A 20952-nucleotide genomic window follows, 5' to 3' on the forward strand; every position below is an offset into this window, starting at 1 on the left:
AATCCCCATCACCTGTTCAACCCATTCCTCCACCCACCTCCGTTCTGGTAACTATTAGTGTGTTCTCTAGAGGTAAGAGTCTGTTTCTTGGGTGCCTGGGGTAGCTTAGTTGGTTGTGTTTGCCTTTGGGTCAGGTCATGATCCTGCAGTCCCAGGATCAATTCCCGCATCGGGCTCCCTGCTCAGCGGGGAGTCTGCTTCTCCCTCTGACCCTCCCTCTTCTCATGCTCTCTCTCTCTCTCTCATTCTCTCTCTCTCAAATAAATAAAACCTTTTAAAAAAAATAGTGTTTCTTGGGGATTAAGGAAGGGAATTGTGATGAGTACCAGATGTTGATTGCACTATAGAGTACTCCTGAAACTAATACTAAACTGTATGTTAACTAGCTGGAATTTAAATAAAAACAACACCTCAAACAAACCCCAAAATTAAAATGCATCTTAAAGAAATAAAAGAAATAGTTTCGGGTTTTGCTATTTGTTGCATTACTTATGAGTAGGCTACATTTGCTCATATGCTTAAATCTAAGCAAAAACAAGAGGAACTTTTTTTTTTTTTTAAGTAGACTTTCTCTAATGGCACATATACGAGTCCCAAGTTTCTATAAAATTGTCAGATTCTTCAAACCAACTGTCCTTAACTGGTGTAATTTTGCTTCCCAGGGGGCATTTGATAATTTCTAGAAATGTTCTTTATTGTCATGATCACCATAGAGAAGAGGTTGCTAAGAGGCCAGACGTGCTAACAAACATCCTACAATGCGTAGAATAGTCCCTAACAGTGAAGAATTATGTAGGCCCAAATGTCCATGGTGCTAAGGTTGAGAAACCCCGTTTTACACAAAGGAATTTGTACAGTGTAATGCAGCCAGTGTATTATTTTGGAGAGAAAATATATACATTATCTCCTAAATCACAGTGGCTTACACAGTAGAATACCACTCAGCAATGAAAATGAATAAATTATAACTATTCTCAATAGCATCACTGAATCACAGGATGATGTTGAACAAAAGAAGTCAAACATAAAGGAATATAGACATGATTTTTTACATGAATTTTACATGATTCAAAAATGCAAAAAAATAAATTGTGCTGTTCAAAGTCAGGATAATCAGTATTGTAGAGGTTTCTACAGGGCTGATCATGTTCTCTTTCTGGATCTGGATTCTGGGTACACGGATATGTACATTTGGTGAAAATTCATCAGTTATATACTTATGATTTGCCTATTTTTCTGAATGAGTAATTTAAACAGTTTCCTAAACTGTGTTCTAAACTGTTTTCCTTAAATGTTTAAGGAAAATGTATGCACAATGTCATGCTATTTGATTATAACGATTATATCACTTAGTAGCTTAAGTATCAGTTCCTGACTCCTGGGACCAAAAACCAGAAAAATTTGTAAGCCATTTTCTTAAGATACTCTCACAGTAGAGAGTTGTTCTAGAGGGAGCAGTGGAGACTTTTGAAGTTTATTTTTTTTTTCTTTTCCATAGCATCCACTGAAATTTGTTGTAACATTGGCAGGGTATATAGATCAAGGTATGATTCTGCTAAAGCTAATTTTAAAATCAGTACAAGATAAGGATGCCATTGTAATGCTGGTAGGTGTGCTGATAATACTGATCTTTAGCCCCACATCTTGCTTATGTTTGTGCAATGACCTCCCTCAGGGCTGTGTTCCAAGCCCTTTGGAGGTTAATATATGCCATGACCAGAATTCAGGAAGGCTTGTTTTGAGGTTCCCTAAAGTTCTTTAGATAACTAGGAGAGATAATATAGTTTCTTCCCCTCCCTCCCTTCTGCTACACAGATGGCACCACTTTAACTCACTCTGTAAAACCTATAGATTAAGATCTGGGCTTGTCAGAGAATAGCTGCATAGCACCTGGATGGTCATCGGTCTGACACCCCCTGCCCACCCCCCCCCACTGCCATTAAGTTACCCTGAGTAAAACTGTGTAAATCATATGGAGTGGCCTTCTTCATTTTTTGGTCTTAAAGTGCCTTCTCCATCTGGATGATACTTGAATATCCCCCTCCCACCTTCTAACAATTGTTGATGATTAGTATTACCATGTCAGAGCAAAATGTGCTAATACCCTCTCTATATAAAATAAATAATCTTAGGGGTGCCTGGGTGGCTCAGTCGGTTAAGCGTCTGCCTTCGGCTCTGGTCATGATCCCAGGACCCTGGGATCGAGCCCCACATCGGGCTCTCTGCTCAGCAGGGAGCCTGCTTCCCTCTCTGCCTGCCTCTCTGCTACTTGTGCTCTTTCTCTCTGTCAAATAAATAAATAAAATCTTTTAAAAATAAATAAATAATCTTAAAAAATTTTTTTTAAATAAATAAAAGGGATGGGGCACCTGGGTTGCTCAATCATTAAGCATCTGCCTTTGGCTCAGGTCATGATCCCAGGATCCTGGGATCGGGTCCCACATCAGGCTCCCTGCTCAGTGGGGAGACTGCTTCTCCTGCTGCTCCCCCTGATTGTGCTCTCTGGCTTGTTCTCTCCTTCTCTTAAATAAATAAAATCTAAATAAATAAATAAGTGGGCTGTAGTAAGTCCTCAATTATCAATAATTACTTTAGATATGCTTGAATTAACCACACCAGTCAAAAGGCATAGAGTGACTGAATGGTTAAAAAAATATGATGGAGTGGTATGCTGTCTACAAGGGACATCCCTTTAGATTTAAAGACACACGGGCTAAGCTCGAAAGGATGGGAAGTGCGCCTGGCTGGCTCAGCTGAAGAGTATGTGACTCGATGTTGGGATTATGAATCCAAGTCCCATGTTGAATGTGGAGATGACTTAATGATAAATCTTTAAAGGAAACTTTTTTAAAAAGAAAGAAAAAAAGACGGGGCGCCTGGGTGGCTCGGTGACCTCTGCCTTCGGCTCAGGTCATGATCTCAGGGTCCTGGGATCGAGCCCCCTATCGGGCTCTGCACAGTGGGGAGCCTGCTTCCCCTCTCTCTCTGCCTGCCCCTCTGCCTACTTGTGATCTCTGTCGAATAAATAAATTTTTAAAAAGTCTTTAAATAAAAAAAAGAAAGAAAGGATGGGAAAAATATTATATGCAAATGTTAATCAAAGGAAAGTAGGGGTGGTATAGTTATATTATACAAAATAGACTTTAAGTCAAAGCCTGTCTTTAAAGACAAGGTCAGGGACGCCTGGGTGGCTCAGTTGGTTGGGCGGCTGCCTTCGGCTCGGGTCATGATCCCAGCGTCCTGGGATCGAGTCCCACATCGGGCTCCTTGCTTGGTGGGGAGCCTGCTTCTCCCTCTGCCTCTGCCTGTGCTCGCTCGCTCTCTCTCTCTAACAAATAAATAAATTAAAAAAAATTAAAGACAAGGTCATAATATAATGATGAAATGGTCAATTCAATAGTAAGATATAACAATTACAAAAATATACACACCCAGCATCTGAGTTCCTAAAGTACAGGCCAATATTCCTAATGAACACAGATGCAAAAATCCTCAATAAAATATTAGCAAACTGAATTCAAGAGCACATTGAAAGGACCATACACCATGACCAGTGGAATTTATCCCTGGGACACAAGGATGGTTCAATGTTCACAATAAATATGACACGCCACATAAAGAAGATGAAAGAAAATACCCCCACCACATAATTATCTAAATAGATACAGAGAAGACATTTGTCAATATCTTTCATCATTAAAACTCAACAAAATAGGCACAGAAGGAGTCTAACTCAACAATAAAGGCCATATATGAAAAGCCCTCATCTAACATCATAACAAATGGGGAAAAAATGAGAACTTCCTATTTAAGATCTGGTACAAGGCGAGGATGTGCACTTTAACCACCTCTCTTTAATACTGGAAGTTCTAGCCAGAGAAACTTAACAAGAAAAAGAAATAAAAGGCATCTAAATGACAGATGAAGTAAAATTACCTTTGCAGATGATATGATATTACATATAGAAAACCGTGAAGACACAACAACAAAAAAATAACTATTAGAAATATTAAACACGTGACACCTGGGTGGCTCAGTCAGTTAAGCATCTGCGTTCCGCTCAGGTCGTGATCCCAGGGTCCTGGGATTGAGCCCCACATTGGGCTCCCCGCTCAGTGGGGAGTCTACTTCTCCCTCTGCATCTCCGTCTGCCCCTCCCCCAACTTGAGCTCACTCTCTAAAATAAATAAGTAATTTTTTAAAAAAGATCTTATTTATTTATTTGACAGAGACAGAGAGAGAGCACAAGCAGTGAGGAGCAGCAGAGGGAGAGGGAGAAGCAGGCTTCCTGAGGGTCAGGGAGCCCAATGCAGGGCCTGATCCCAGGACCCTGGAATCATGACCTAAGCCAGAGACAGAGGCCCAACCAACTGAGCCACCCAGGGGCCCCTAAATAAAATCTTAAAGAAATAATAAACACATTCATTGAAGTTGCAGGACACAAAAATCAACATGCAGAAGTCAGTCAGTATTCTCCAAGGAAATAATAATATAAATAAAACCAATCATTCCATAGCTTTCTAGGGAATGAATTTGAGAAGGGTGAGAACAAAAGTAAGCGAACCAGGTATGAAGCTACTTAGTGGTCCATGTATGTTGTGGTGGTGACTTGAATAGGATGATGGCAGTGGGGATTGATCTTCAGTCTGACGCTCTCCCGACTGAGCTATTCCGGCCACCCGCGGCAGTGGGGATTGAAAGATACAGATTGGAGGCAGGACCAAAAGGGCTTACTTAGAAAGAGGATGAAGGAGCAGTGTGCTTAGAATAACTAGGTTGCTCAGATTCTCTGTGCACAAGAGAAATACCTAGAATGGTGGAATTTTCACTGAGACTAATGTCTGGGAATTGCTTACTAAAGACAGTGGTGCCTCTGGTAGAGTCATGGGCCTTGAAAGAGAAATAGAGCAATTGCTGAGGTTCTATGAGTATAACACCGTGGCAGACTTTAAGAAAACAAACACAAAGTAAAAGGAACTATACTCAGGAGTGCAGGAATGAAACGCATCTAGGATCCCATCACCCATCCAAGACTTAATTCCTTTGATACCCCAGCGTACCTTCTCACTCCACATCACCTTCCCCTTAAGAGACACACATATGCATATATCTTCTCAAAAGTACGTCTCAGACTGCACACACAGGCCTGCAGTATTCCCTCTAGACATGTCCTAGAAGAGGTCTTTGAAGGCAAGGTGCCTAGTAAAATACCAGTTCTGAAGAAATCCATTATATATACAATATATTTTCTAAGAAGAATAACAGAATCAACCATTCAGGTTATTCAATGAAATCCTGCTGTGGTTTCATTTGAGTTAGTAATATATAATGATGATAATATATAAGTTAGTAATATATAATGTTAAAGTTAGTAATATATAATGTAAAGTTAATAATATATAATGATGATAATATATTATATAATATATAGTAATAATGATGTATAAGATGTCAAAAACAAAAATTGCCCTGGATGGGATTAATGACATTTTAGACTTGGCAGAATAGATTAGTGAACTTGAAAATAACAATAGAAGTTATGCAAAATGACACAGATTGAAAACAAAAACTGGACAAGAAGTGGAATGCCTCAGTGTATGACAGATTCACATTAGCTTAATATATAATTTGAGTCCCCAGAGGAGAATGGGGAGGGGCACAAAAAGTGTTTGAAGAAATAATGGCCAAAATTTTACAAATTTGAAGAAGTCTATAAACCCACAGATCCAAGAAGCCCCAGAATCTCTAAGGACAAGAAACATGAAGGAAACCACATTAAAGCACATCATAATTAAATTACTCAAAACTAGTTATAAACAGAAAATCTTAAAAGCAGTCCCTCAAAAGAGACACGTCATATACAAAAGAGCAAAGATGAGAATCAGAGCATATTTTTTTTAGTAACAATGCAAGCTAGAAGACAGTGGGGCAACATTTTTAGAGTATTGAAAGAAGAGAAAAGGTCAACCTCAACCCTCAACCTAGAGTTCTATCATTCATTTTGTTCAAATTGTTCCATCTTTGGCCACTGGGGTATCTTTCAGGTTTTCTCTGAGTCCTCCAGAAAAGTCACTTTTTTAAAAACGAACTATGTTATTTTCTGACACTACAAGATGCTCCAGGTTCAAACTGTATTTTCTCAGCCCGTCCCTAGAATCAGCCTTTTCTGATTCATTTTATTAGAGTGGCACTTAGAAACCAAGATATGGGTAGTGGGTGTGCTTGCCGCTCCTGAGGTGTCAGTGCCTCTAGGCCCTCTCGTGTATACACATATCTCTATCTCTATCTCTGTTTGAAAGGATTCACTTTAGCTGCCCCCTATTTTTCATGGAGAACTATGCTTACTTAATCTTCCCAATTCCTTGCATTATGGAGCAATTCCTTTTAGGAAAATTGGTTAAAAGGTAACCAACATGTGATTTACAGATTTGCAGTCTGTCAACATGTGGTTTACCTTTTGTTTTTGTTTTTTAACCTTTTTAAAAAAAGATTTTATTTATTTGTCAGAGAGAGAGAGAGAGAGAGAGAGACAGCACAAGCAGGGAGAGTGGCAGGCAGAGGGAGAAGCAGGCTTCTCACTGATCATGGAGCCTGCTACAAGACTCGATCTCAAGACCCTGGGACCATAACCTGAACTGAAGACAGATGGTTAGCCAACAGAGTCAGCAGGTATCCCATGATTTACCATTTGAAAAAAAAAAAAGTGTATGTTAGGCTACAGTGGATACTAGGATAATTTAGAATCAGAAGGGACAGGCAAACATTTTATAAGGAAGGATGGCATTTTGAGTGGGTCAGGTAGACAAAGAGTTTATTCTACAATGTGTGTGAACTATATAAAAGGTGAGGAACTTAAGGACTTTCTTCCTTGCCCTACTTCTCTCTGTTTCACATGCTGAATGTATGTTGCTGCCACCTGATACAATCTCTATGCCTGAAGCAGGAATTTTTGCTGATATAGGTCAGCTCCTCCTTTTCCTTGCCACCCCCTCATAATCAATTATCAAATGTTACTTATAGCCTTTCCCACCTCCTACCTCTCTTTCCCTATACATCCAAGCAACCATCATGCCCTATTTATTCTATATCTCAAGTCATTCTGCACCTGCTCACTCCCACTGCCACTGCCTTAGTTCATGTCCTTCTCATCTCTCAGTAATTTAGTGTCTTTATCTTTGGGTTTACTTCCAACTATATATATAGTCTTCAAATGAAATTGATATTTCCAAAACAAATCCATCTTGGGTCATTTCCTTGCTAAAAATTCTTCAAGGTATCGTATTTTTATGCAAGGTAAATCTCCAATTCATTACCATGACATGGATGGCCCTGGATCTCTAGGTTTGCCCACCTCTCAGCCTCGTCACCTGGCATCATCCTATGCCAATGTCATTGTGCTCATATACCTAAGGTTCCCTCTGTCTAGAATAACCTGTGCCCCTCCCACTCAACTCAGGCATTATCTCCACCTGGTAATCTTCATGTCTCCTCTTCTGTATCATATACCCTTTCCTTGGACCTTTTGTGCACCTCATGCATGTTTCTCTGTCAACATATAATTGTCTAAATGTTAAAAACATAATTCTCACCCAAAGAGTTAGTGAGCACATGCTAATATTTCATTTATTTTAATTCCAGTTAGCTAACAGTGTTATATTAGTTTCAGGTGTATGAGATAATGATTCCACACTTCCATACATCACCCGGTCCTCCTCAAAAGTGCACTCCTTACTCCCCAACACCTAGTTCACCCATCCCTCCCCCACCTCCCTTCTGCTAACCATCAGTGTTTTCTCTATAATTAAGAGTATGTTTCTTGGGGTGCCTGGGTGGCTCAGTGGGTTAAGCCTCTGCCTTCAGCTCCGGTCATGGTCTCAGGGTCCTGGGATCGAGGCCCGCATTGGGCTTTCTGCTCAGCAGGGAGCCTACTTCCTCCTCTCTCTAGCTGCCTCTCTGCCGACTTGTGATCTCTGTCTGTCAAATAAATAAACAAAATCTTAAAAAAAAAAAAAAAGCCTGTCTGCAGTATCCTGGCAAATAAATTCTTTGTATTTGTTAACTAATGATAAGGCGATTTAAATAACCTAAAAATGTGTGTGGTGTTGAATAGGTTCTGTTTGTTTGCTTGTTATTTAACATTGTCTTAAGGAGCAACCATCAAAACCCTGAAGCCAAGTGCCTGGGAAGAAAATTCAAGAACTCCAAAATCCATTTGAAGCCATAGCCAAGACTCTCATCTTTCTGTCATTGACTCACTGAGCACTGTGGTGCTTTCCTTGTTTACTGCTGCTTCTCCCTCAGCCTGGTCAGCTGATCTTAGCTCCACCGATGTGGCTTTAGCACTCTGAATGTTGGCTTGAACATCACCTTTCTGTCCCCATTTGTCACTGTCTCTAGTAGAACAGTAGAATGCACCTAGGACTTTATCCTATTGTGGTTCTGTGGAGTGTGAAGCCTGGTCCACATTACTGTGGAAATTAATAAAGGGAAATCTCACTAAGTAGACTTGAGAGACTGGAAGGGGAAACTCCAAGGGGGAACAGTACTATTCAACATTAATACAGGAAGAAATGTCAATTACAGGCTTCAGCAGAAGAATCTTCAACAGGAAAGAATTGTCAGTTTCAGGCTCCCAAAGGAAAAGATGTTGACTACATCTCCCCAGTGAAATCAACTCTCACTGCAACTCAGCCCCTGAGGAACTCACCTGAACTCTTGCTTTTCTTCTAGGGTGTTCATTCAAAACAACTCCTGCCAATGTCCTCCATCTTCTTCATGAAATCATTGTTCTCTCCTTCGTTTGTTGGCTTACCTTTGGTTTTGCTGGTAACATAACGGACCGTTTTATTTTTAAGGTTAATATTACAATAAAATTTAAAGTTCCTGGTGTCTTTCTCTGTGACTGCTACCTTTTACTGCACACTTCTTTTTTATTTTACTTAATACAATTATTTGTTTACCAAACCGCCTGTATTTCTTTGTAGACTTTCATCTTTTTGAGAAAAATACTTTTATTATTATCTGTTGACAATTATTAATATCTGTTGAAATAAACTCAACTGACTGACATAAACTGAACTGAACTAGAAACACCTTAAGAACAAGATTATATCTTATTCACAATTTGTACCACTATCAACATACAGAAAGAATAATAGCACATTTATGAGAGTTAACTGAATGTCAAGCCTATAGTAACCCATTAATACACAGTTGGTACATACGAAGAAACCTGTGGGCATTGTCTGCACTTAAAATGCAGGAAAATAGAAATAGATTTCTTATGGCAGGTAAGGCCACAGCACCAATGAGTGCTGGTGCCAGGGCTCAAACCAAGGTAGACTTACCCCAGAGTTCCTCACCACAATTTGATATTATCTCACAAATTGGATTTGTCAAATTGGATAAGTAATGAACAAAACAGCTCCAAGTTACTGATATGGTTTCAATAGACTTTGGGAAGACTGTGACTCAGATGACCTGTTGTGACCTGAATTAAGAGAGGAACATTCATCTCATCTGAGAGCTGTGGGGCCACAAGGAAGCGAGCCTCTACCACTGGCCTTGCCTCCAGGGCTTAAAGGGCATGAGAACATCACAATGAAAAGTACCACCACCGGAGAGGCCCAAGGGTACAGCGGGCTTACACCGAATCCAGGTGTGAGCAGGTGTATGTGGTGGTAGGGTGCTCAGAGCTGTAGGATTGACATTCATGTTCATGTGGTAGTACTGTGTTACTAACAGCTGGGAAGTTTTGGGATACTGTTATCACTACAATTCTTTTTTTTTTTTTAAGATTTTATTTATTTATTTGACAGAGAGAGAAATCACAAGTAGGCAGAGAGGCAGGCAGAGAGAGGGAGAAGCAGGCTCCCCGCTGAGGAGAGAGTCCGATGCAGGGGTCGATCCCAGGACCCTGAGATCATGACCTGAGCCGAAGGCAGAGGCTTAACCCACTGAACCACCCAGCACCCCTATCACTACAATTCTTTAATAAATTATGAAAGTTCTCCATAGTTCTCCGAGTGCATCAACCTCATGTATGCTTTTTAAAAATCTTTTGCAGAAGAAAATGCTGAATAAAGTTGTCTCTCATTTCCTATCAGAACATTTTTGCTGTTGTATTTATGAAGTCCTCACACTCATACATTGACCTAACAGCTTGAAACCAGATCACGACACCATTATAAATCTCCAACAACGCTCCGATTATTTCTCCAGTTCTCTAAAGTTCAGCCATTAAAACCAGTGTCACTTTGACCAAGTTACTTCATCTCCATGAAACACAGTGTTCTTATCTATTAAACAAAGATGATTTGTATTCTGCTATTCTTTCATAATCTCAAAGACAATGACAGGGAGCATGACCGCATTTATGTGGATTACTATAGTATTTTTGTCTTTAAGACATTATTTAACAGGTTATGATTTATTTGCTGTTAGTGAGCCTTTGGTTAGAGTATGGTCCCAAGTTTAGCTTTGTTTCCTAAAAATGCAACTATATACTCCTGAAACCAACATAACACTGTATGTTAATTATAATGGAAGCAAATAAATAAGTAACTACCGTGACCTGAATTAAGACCAATGGCCAGTTGTCCCCTGTGTAGAAAGCTAGGGTTTCTTATAATCCAACTTGAAAGCCGTTGGCCCTATTGAGACCCATAAAACAGAGAAAATAAACTCAGAGGAAAATACAATCTAAATTGCCAAAACAGACATACATGTCATCCATTGATTACTGAATATCCTTCATCCAAATAGATGTGTGGGAAGATTAAAGATAATAACATATTGAATGACCAGGGCAATTATCAGGGATTTTATCAAATTTTCAAAGAGTGCTAATGGCTTTGGGGAGCCTCAGTGGCTCAGTTGGTTAAGCGGCTGCCTTTGACCCAGGTCATGATCCCAGGATCCTGGGATCAAGCCCCACATTGGGGTCCCTGGTCAGTGTAGATTTTCATAATGTAGATTTTCTTCTTTTTTTTTTTTAATTTTATTTTGTTTTTTCAGTGTTCCAAGATTCATTGAATAACATAGATTTTCATCTACGTTATGAAACTATCTTTTATCCTGGATATATTCTACTGCTGTTTATAGATGGTAGTATAGGTCTTCCTTTGTCCCCGCTCCACAGTGACAATTCCAGTCCTAAAAGACTATTTACTCTGGGACCATCTCCCTCTCCCTCCACTGCTCCCCCTGCTTGTGTGCATGCACTCTCTCTCTTTTTCAAAAATGTACGTATCTTTTTAAAAATGTATGGAAGATTCATAATCTTTATCCTGGGACTTTTCTGCTTGCATGTAAGGTTCTCCCAGGCAGTCACAGAGCTGCGTGGTGGAGAGGACTAAGGAATCAGTCACATCTCCGGGGCACCTCCCTCCTCATTGGAACCATAACGCCAGGTGATCTTGCTTCATCAGAGCTTGCAGAGGCTGCTGGGCACCTGGGTGACTTTTGTCTTTGATATTCTTGCCTTCCCTGTTGATAGCCTTGGCTCCTACCCCCAGCAGGGAGCCCACATGTATTTCCTGTTACTCATGCCCACACGTAGTCCCCTGCAGGGACTACCTGCTCTCAGCATGCTCTTGGCTCATTGACAATCATACTGACTACTGAAGTTCAAGGCATGGCCCCTTCAGGGGTGTGGGGGTTCCATCTGATCACCCTAGCCTGCTTTCAGCAGGCATCCTGTTAGAATTCAGCAGGATCCTGTTTGGCCAGAATCCCCTCTGCCCTTGATGTTTCCTCTTAGTTTTCTACCTATGGACTTGCTGGGCTGTAAGTTTCCAGTTTTCTTTGTTGTATTCTGAGTCAACCCTCTCTCTCTCCCCCAGCTACACAATCCTGTTTCAGTAGCCCCCTTCAATGAAGTCTTCCTTACTATCTTTAACAAAAGTCATAAGTAATTTTTCATGGATAACATAAACGCACATTCACACATGCTCAGTTTTATGTGTGTGCAAAACAGTTATCACTATACATTTATTCTTATCATGGACATTTTTAAAAAATTCACAGTCTTATTTTTTTCTCATTTCTCTTGCCTTCTCCATGCTCTGGGAAACCAGTGTGAGCATTTTGGTGTTTTATGCTTGTTTCTCTTGCTTCGTGTTTTGATTCCCTGTTGTGAGCCGAGCATTGTTCTAATCACAAGCCAGAGTCCTGCCCACAGGAGCTTATATTCTTCTGAAAAGATAGGGAATAAACATTTAAACAAAAATATAAGATCGTGTAAGGCACTGTTAATTACTATGGAAAAGATAATAATTTTTAAGCTGCTTTTATCTGATGTTAGAGATGGCCTTTCCGAAAAGCAGATACTGAAATTAAGATCTGAATGACGATGAGGGAGCAGCTCTGAAGAGATCTAAAAGATGAGTGTTGGAAACACAAGGAAAAGCCTGTGTAAGGCCCAGAAAAGCAATGAGTTTGGGGTGACTGAGAGGGAACTGAGAGCAACAAAGAGGAAGATAAAGCCAAAAGGTGTGGCCTCCATGAGGCAATGTCTACTTCTCGCCAACTGTGGTGGAGTCCATCGGAGGTTTCAAGAATGACACAATAATTTGCATTGTGCAATGATCTCTTCAATGCTTGTGTGACAAATAAGATATAGGGTCAGAGTGGACACAAGGAGATTGGTTAGGAGACTATTACCAGGGCCTGGGTGAGAAATGACAGTGGGGATGGTGAGCTGCTGAATTCTAAAGTGTTTCAGAGAAAAAGGTCTGATGATTGGGCTGTGAGGCCAAGCCAGAGTATGTGGATCTTCACTATATGAGGATGTTGGGATCCTCTGATGTGACAAAGGGGAGCAGGACAGAAGGACAGGATGGAGGTCAGAGCTCACTGGGCTCAACAAGGAAGCAACTGCCAAGTTGTACGATGCCCTGGTGGTGGTGTTATTCTCTAGAGAATGAACCTGGGGCAGCCAGCATGGCCCTGACCCTCTAGGGAGCATCCACGTATCTCAGTCTGCATAGATCATGACTTAACTCATCTTTCCCCTGTGGGTAAGCATTAACTTGTTTCCAATTTATTTTCCATTTTTAATATTTTGAGTGTTTTTTTGTGTGTGTGGGGGGTGGGAACATTATCAGTAAGTCTGCACATTTTATTGTGCCTGAAATGGATGCCTGGGTATAATACATGTGTTGTCAATTATAATTAGTGAATAGTGTCAAGTTGACTTCCAAAAATGTAGTCATGGAAATCTTATGGACTTACTAATATTCTATGTACAATGTTTATAATGAAAATACAGATGTTTTGGCTAAGAAGGGAGCAGAGGATGTTTGAGAGTCTAAGACTACACAGGACTGTACATCACTGGATGCTGGTAACGGACAGCTGATGTCTGTTGGATAAGAATTTCTTCCTTGGAGCACCTGGGTGGCTCAGTGAGTTAAAGCCTCTGCCTTCGGCTCAGGTCATGGTCTCAGGGTCCTGGGATCGAGCCCGTCATCAGGCTCTCTGCTCAGCGGGGAGCCTGCTTCCTCCTCTCTCCCTGCCTGCCTCTCTGACTACTTGTAATCTCTGTCTACCAAATAAATAAATAAAATCTTTAAAAAAATGCTGACTGGGTGACTCAGTTGGTTAAGTGTCTGTCCGCTCAGGTCATGATCTCAGGGTCCTGTCGGCGGGGAGCCTGCTTCTCCCTCTCCCTCTACCCCTCTCCCTGCTCCAGTTCTCTCAGTGTCAAATCAATCAATCAATCAATCAATCAATCAGTCTTTTATTTTTTAAGGGTTTGGTCCTTAATTTTAGGCTTCTTTCACGACTTGTAAAGGAATTTCTTTTTTCTTTTTTTTCTTTAAATTTATTTATTTGACAGAGAGAGATCACAAGTAGGCAGAGAGAGAGGGAGAAGCAGGCTCCCCACCAAGCAGAGAGCCTGATGCAGGCCTCGATCCCAGGACCCTGAGATCATAACCTGAGCCGAGGCTTAACCCACTGAGCCACCCAGGCGCCCTTTGTAAAGGAATTTAGCAAGCTCCTTGATGGTCCCATGAATGTGCAAATTTGGGCCAATAATGTGAGTTCCTTGCATTTGGACCTCTGAAGTACATTCTATTTCAGTATTTCAGCCTTCATGGCGTTTGGCCAGTAAGGCACTTAGGAGTCCTATCCCACAGCTGGTACTTATCCAATATTAAAAGTGAAACTGTTGTGGGGTATACAAGAAACCACCAGAAGGAGACACGAAAAAACTCCTTCGGCCATATTTTTCTGACTCCTTTTACAATTTTTTATGAAGGGGATTTTATGGACTGATAAATGACAAAGTAGAATCTGAAAATGGAAGGATTGAAACCACAACAAAACAAGGGCACTTGGATGGCTCAGTGGAGTCAGCTTCTGACTCTTGGTCTCTGCTCAGGTCTTGATCTCAAGGTCATGAGTTCAAGCTCTGCATTGGGCTCTGTGCTGGGTGAAGAGCCTACCAAAAAAATCCAAACAACAACAACAACTTGAACGGATTGTAAGGAATCGCAGCGATTCTCCCCACTCCGGGTTTAGACAGGGCTGGGCTCTGACCCAGCAGCATTCTTTTCCATGCTCCCTAGTGACCTGCATGTGGAGGTTCAATAAGGTCTCTTCCTTTGCAGCTGGAATCAAGCCCTCTTCTCTCTCACTCGTTTAGATACATATCAGTATTTTTATCACCTCCTCTGTGCCAGATGGTGTTCTCAGCATTAGCCAGCATCCTACCCATGTGGAGCCTGTGTCCCATGGGGTCTCCCCAGCTGGGCTTTGGTGTCATTGCCAACAATCCTGGATACCCCAGAGAGTCCACGTGCTTGGTGCTAACGCAGGCTGCCACCGACCAGAGCTAATGCGTTTCTACCGAGCCCCAGCCTTCCCAGGAAACCCCTATTGTGGCACTTTTCATACGATCTCTCCTGCAACCTTTGGGATTTCAAAGGCAAGGACTGTGAGCCAGATTTTGAGAATCTGGTCTGACCTTTGTGTGAATTCCTCTCCCTGAATGTTATGGGAGAGTGGTTGTCTGGAGAATCATCAGTCTTCTTGGGACCGGCAGGTGCTGTGCCTGGAGGCATGCACTATGTTCTGGGCCATGAGCCTTTCCAGAATTCCACTCCACGGGCAGATTTCTGCCATATGTTTGTGCTTCTCAGTATAAACCAGATGTCCTCATGTTCTCTAGATATCCACATAATAAAAGTCTATCTAGGCCCCCTGAGTGAATGCTGGAAGTCCAGCCTTTTCTCAGGCCTCTGAATGTGTGCTTGTCCCACAAGTTTTTCTGGAAGGTTGTCTGCATCCCTGCTCTCAACTCTTGCTCCGTTTTCTGCATATCCCCTCTTCTCCAGGCCAAAGCTGTTTGCATTACCCAGTTCCTTTTCTTGGTTTTCCAAGCATCTTGGTTCTCGATAAAAGATACTGGTTGCAACAATGAAGAAAGCATGAATACAGACTTGGGGATAACACTAGATACTTAATGATCGGAACAAATAAAACCTGAGTCTCAGATAAGGATGGCAATGGTCAATGTCTGCTCAGTAAGGGGGGCCGGCTGGCTGAGGGACCTCTTCTCAGCTCCGAGCCTGCATACCTACATTGTGCCAAAGATCTCTTTTTTCTTTTCTTTTCTTTCTTTCTTTCTTTTTTTTTTCCTGATCTGCACACTGGTCTCCAGGCCTTTCCTCACCATGAAGGAGCCTCTCTTGCCTTTTTTTTTTTTTTTTAAGTTGAGGTGAAATTTAAGGAACAGGAAATTAGCCATTTTAAAATATACAGTTCATGGGTGCCTGGGTGGCTCAGTTGACTGAGCATCTGACTCTTGATTTTGGCTCAGGTCATGATCTCAGGTTTGTGGGATCGAGTCCTATGTCTGGCTCCACACTCGGAGTCTGCTTGGGATTCTCTCTTGTTCTCCTTCTGCCCCTCCCCCTGCTTGCACTCTCACTCTCGCTCTCTCTCTTTCTCTGTCTCTATCTCCATAAAATAAAGAAATAAATCTTTAAAAAGATAAAGTATAGGGATCAGTGGCATATGGTACATTCACAAGGTTGTGCTACCATCCCCTCTACGCAGCTCCCCATCATTTGTATTACACCAAAGGAGACTGGGCCCCCATCAAGCAATCACCCCAGCAGTAACGGCTTACTTCTCTGTCCCCCAGCCTGTGACAACCAGAATTCTAGTGTCTGTCTCTATGAATCTGACTACTCAAGGAATCTCATAAATTGGAATTATGTAGTAGTGTGTGTCCGCGTATGTGTGTGAATGGCTTATTTCACTTAGCACCATGTTTTCAAGTTTCATTCATGCTGTAGCATATTGCAGAATTTTCTTTCTTTTTAAAAACTGAATAACATCCTATTGTATTTATTTATTTTTTTAAAGATTTTATTTATTTACTTGACAGACAGAGATCACAAATAGGCAGACAGGCAGGCAGAGAGAGAGGGGGAGGCAGGCTCCCCGCCAAGCAGAGAGCTCGATGCGGGGCTCGATCCCAGGACCCTGAGACCATGACCTGAGCCAAAGGCAGAGGCTTTAACCCACTGAGCCACCCAGACACCCCTATTCTTTTGTATTTATATGCAGCCTTTTATTTGTGCATCATGTGATGGGTGTTTGGGCTCTACCTTCCAAATGTCACTGATAGCGTCACGATGAACATTTGTGTACCACGTTTTTTCAGTTCTTTCAGGTATATACCTAGGAATGCAATTTCTGGTTCATAATTCTATGTTTAACTTTTTGAGAAACCTCCAGACTGTTTTCCATACTGTCTACACCATTTTACATTTCTACCAGCAGTGTGAGAGGGTTCCAATTTCTCCCCATTCCCTCCTATACTTATTTTCTGTTTTCCTTATTTTTGTTATAGTTGTATGAAAACAGATAAAGAAAACCTCAGTTAAGAAGGAGTCAGGGAGCCCTGGGTGGGGACGGTCCAGTGTGCACCACTCACCGCTGCCTGCATATCCGGCAGCAAGAAGGGAGAGAATTCTTATCTCGACAAGGGAGGACACAGGTAGGAATTTCATTTAAAAAAAAAAAAAAAAAAAAGGAGCTTTCTTTGCCCCAACAACAGCGCACTAACCACTGCTTGCTGATGAGAAACTACCACAACCCACAACCTCAGAGTCTTTTTTTTCCTCAAATAAACTTGTGTTCAAAACACAAGTTTCCTCATAAAACCTCATAAAAGTTGACCTTCCTGGGACACCTGGGGGGTGGAGTGACTTAAGTGTCTGACTCTTGGTTTCAGCTCAGGTCATGATCTCAGGGTCATGAGATCGAACCCTGTGTTGGGCTCCCCACTCAGCGTGGAGTGTGCTTAAGCTTCTCTCTTCCCCTCCCTCTCCCTCCCTCCCTCTCTCAAATAAATAAGTCTTTAAAAAAAAAAGTTGACTTTCCCTTTGTTCTCCAGACTTGCCCATGGTTTACATAGTTTGCTTGTCCCAAATTACAATTCCTTTGCTATTACTGAATAAACTGATTTTGCTAGTATGGTAACTGGTTCTTTTATTTTTAATATTGACACTTACCACGTGTGTGAAGTGGTACCTCATTGTGGCTTTGATTTGCATTTTTCTAACAATTAATGATGCTTTACATCTTTTCATGTGATCGTTGAGTGTAGGTCTTCTTCAGAAAGATGTCCGTTCAAGTCTATGCTCACATCTTAATTAGGTTCTTTGTCTTTTTATTGTTAAGTTGTAGGGGTTCTTTAATTTTAATTCTTGAAAGATGATTTTTTTTCTGACTTTATTAAGGTATAGTTGATATTTATTAAGGTATAGTTGATATATACTTCATATAAGATGTACAACAGGATGATTTTGAGACAGGGACACTAAAGGGACCCCACAAAGGACTGCTTTTTTGCTCCCTTTCCTGCTTCTTTCTTTCCTAGGACCTGCACCGCCACCTTACACATGCCTTCTAGTACAGATAATGTGTAAAGGTCAAAGAGTTAATGATTTCTTTGAAGTTTTCCAGCGCGATAGAGAACACCTAAGGAGTGACCAGGCAGGGTCATCATGCCAAGACCACTGACTCACCAAGACCCCTGGCTCCAGTAATACAGTATTGCTAACTGTGGTCACTGTCTCCATAGGACATCCCCAGAACTTAGTCATCTCATAACTTGCAGTTTGTACCTTTTCCTTTTGACCAACTCTCCCCACTTCCTGTACCACCCACACAATCTGGCTACCCCTGGCAACTGCCATTCTATTCTGTGAGAGTTCTTGACATATTCTGCATACTAGACCCAGTATTCCCTCTAAAGGAGATCTTGGACCATGGAGTCCTCCTTGGGAGTCTGGACTTTCACGGGTTTCGACAAGGTCTGGATAGAGAAGAAAACCTTCCCCTTCATTCACAATATTCTGGGACAAAGGAGAGTCTTGCTAGCCTAGTCTTTCTTTCTCTCCTTTTCCACTGATGGCCTGGTTGCCTTGACTTCCTGTGAGAATGGCTGGAAATGGAGTCGAACCATCCATATGTATAAGTTGATGGTAAGCCTCTAATCCTGGATAATGAGCCTAGTTACTGGGGAAACACAACTCTGAATATAGTTTAGACTCTGCCAAATCATCCTGTTACAGTCGTTGTTACCTGAGGTAGTGGTTAACTTTCAGAGCTGAGACCCAAGCAAACCTGCTGAGTGGGAACCCTAGGACATTGGCACCTGGCCTCATTTTGCATTGCCCAACATTCACAGAGGTAGGAATACTGCTCTTTCTGATGCTGCAATCAGTCTCAATTTCTATAGATGCAGATTACCTAAAGCTATTCTCAAATAAACTGCTTATTGATTTCATGGGTTCTGAGGAGGTAAAGCTTTCTAGTTACAGACTATAAATGGGTTCTAAGCAGAACAGTTCTGCCCACATAACATTGCAGTTATGACTTACAGTTATGGAAACATCTTTTCAATCAAGGTGAGTCACTTCTTAAAAGGAATTCTATTACTTACTCAAACAAAGAAATGGCAGTGTTCAGGTTTTGATGGCAAATAATTAACATTCTTAATCCCATAAAATGAAAATAACATCTTTGGCATATTCCTGGGGCAATCCATTGGTGGAAATCATAAATCAAAGTAATCCTCTAACTGCAATCAACATCAAAGTTTGACTTTAAAGATTATGACTGTGTATCATAATCACACAATAAATATGTTAAATGACATTGTAAAGAATAAAGAAATATTTTTCTAAAAATTAATCATACAAAGAAAGGCAATTCCTCTGGTGCAAAGTTATAACATAGGCCAGTGGTTTTCAAAGTATAGTCTAGGGAACCCAAAGGGTTCCCTAGCAGTTTTCTGGGGAGACACGAGGTCAGACTATTCTCAGAATAACACTAAGAATATTTGTCTAATTTACTCTCATGAGTGTACAATTGAATTTTTCTGAGCCTACATGATGTGCAAAACCAAAAGGGATTGGATGCAGAAGCAGATTTGAGATTCCAATGTCATCTATCAAGGCAGACATTAAAGAGATTTGCAAAATTGTAAGACAATACCAACTTTCTCGCTACATTTTTTTTTCTTTTGGTAATATTGTGACCAAGTCCAAGCCTTTTTTACTTGCCACACAGCACACCTATCAGTCAAGAGGCAAGATGTTGGGGCAGGGAGAGAGACTGTATTTGGAAAACTAACAAACCAAGGAGATGGCAGACTAATGCCCCAAAAAACCATCTACCTGAGCATGAGGTTTGAGCAGGGAAGTGGGAGGGTGTGGGAGTGGAAGGATGACTGACGTCTGTTGACATCCGAGGGAAGGTGCGTAGCTTCTTTGTCTTGGTCAGTTGATTTTTGTTACAGGATTCTGGTCGTGTCATTCCTGTAAATCTTAAACATAGTGTCGTCATTTCTGTATGTAATTTCTTACCTCCTTGGATGAGGTAGGTTTTGGGTAAGAAACCAGTTTTGTAATTCTTGGCTGTAAGCAAAATTCCTTTGATGACACCATGCCCATGTGCAGGGCTAAGCAGAAGTTTCCAAGCTATAGGTCACAGCAGCAAGGGAAATAGAAACAAATGGAGTCAGACATGCTAAGTATCTCCTTGTTTCAATGTAACTATTTTCCACAAGCTGTGTTATTTAACATGTAATAGATTTATTATTATTTGGTGTCCTATAATTTCATTTAACTTTTTAAAGTTAACTTACAGTAAAACTGAACTTTTTTGAGATGTACAGTTCCATAAGTTTTTACAAATACAGATTCGTGTAGTCACCACCACAATCAGGATGCAGAACACCTCCAACACCCTAAGAAATTCCCTAGTACTGCTCCTTTGTAGTCACACCCTTCCTACAAACTAAAGTCTCTCCCCTAAGTCCTGGCAACCACGGATCAGTTCTCAATCACTATAGTCTTATCTTTTTGAGATTGTAATGTAAATGAGATCAGGTAACACGTAACCTTTGAGACCGGTTCCAATCAACATCATGTCTTTGAGATCCAGTCAAGTTGCTGGTTCCTTTTACTGCTGAGTCATATTCCATTGGTTGGATAGCTATAGACTGCGGGTGGGGGGAGTGGGGGTGGGTGTTAGGGTTAGGGCCTGACTAGGCTCTGAAACTATCCCTGGTGGAAAAGTGCTAAGACAAGATATAAGGGAAGAGACCCGACCATCTGGCCCAGGATGTTAGGGAGTATTTTTCTTTGGTGGCTACACTGTAATCACAGAAAATGACCAGACCTCAAAGAAGTAAGGCACGAAGGGTATTCTCAACAGTCCTTGCTCAGACCAAGATGGCACCAGAGTCTTGAGGCCACTTGACTTCCTGGTCAGTTCTCAATGAAGACCACCAGTGACAGCCCTCCGTGGCCACCCATTTGGGATCCCTCTCACTCCAGAGAGCTTTTCCTTTCCTGTCTGGTCTCATCTTCACTTAAAAACTTTCACTTCACCTCTTCCTTTGTGTCTGTGAGGTTCATTCCT

This window comes from Martes martes (genome assembly GCF_963455335.1).
Source record: "Martes martes genome assembly, chromosome: 12".
NCBI lineage: Eukaryota > Metazoa > Chordata > Mammalia > Carnivora > Mustelidae > Martes > Martes martes.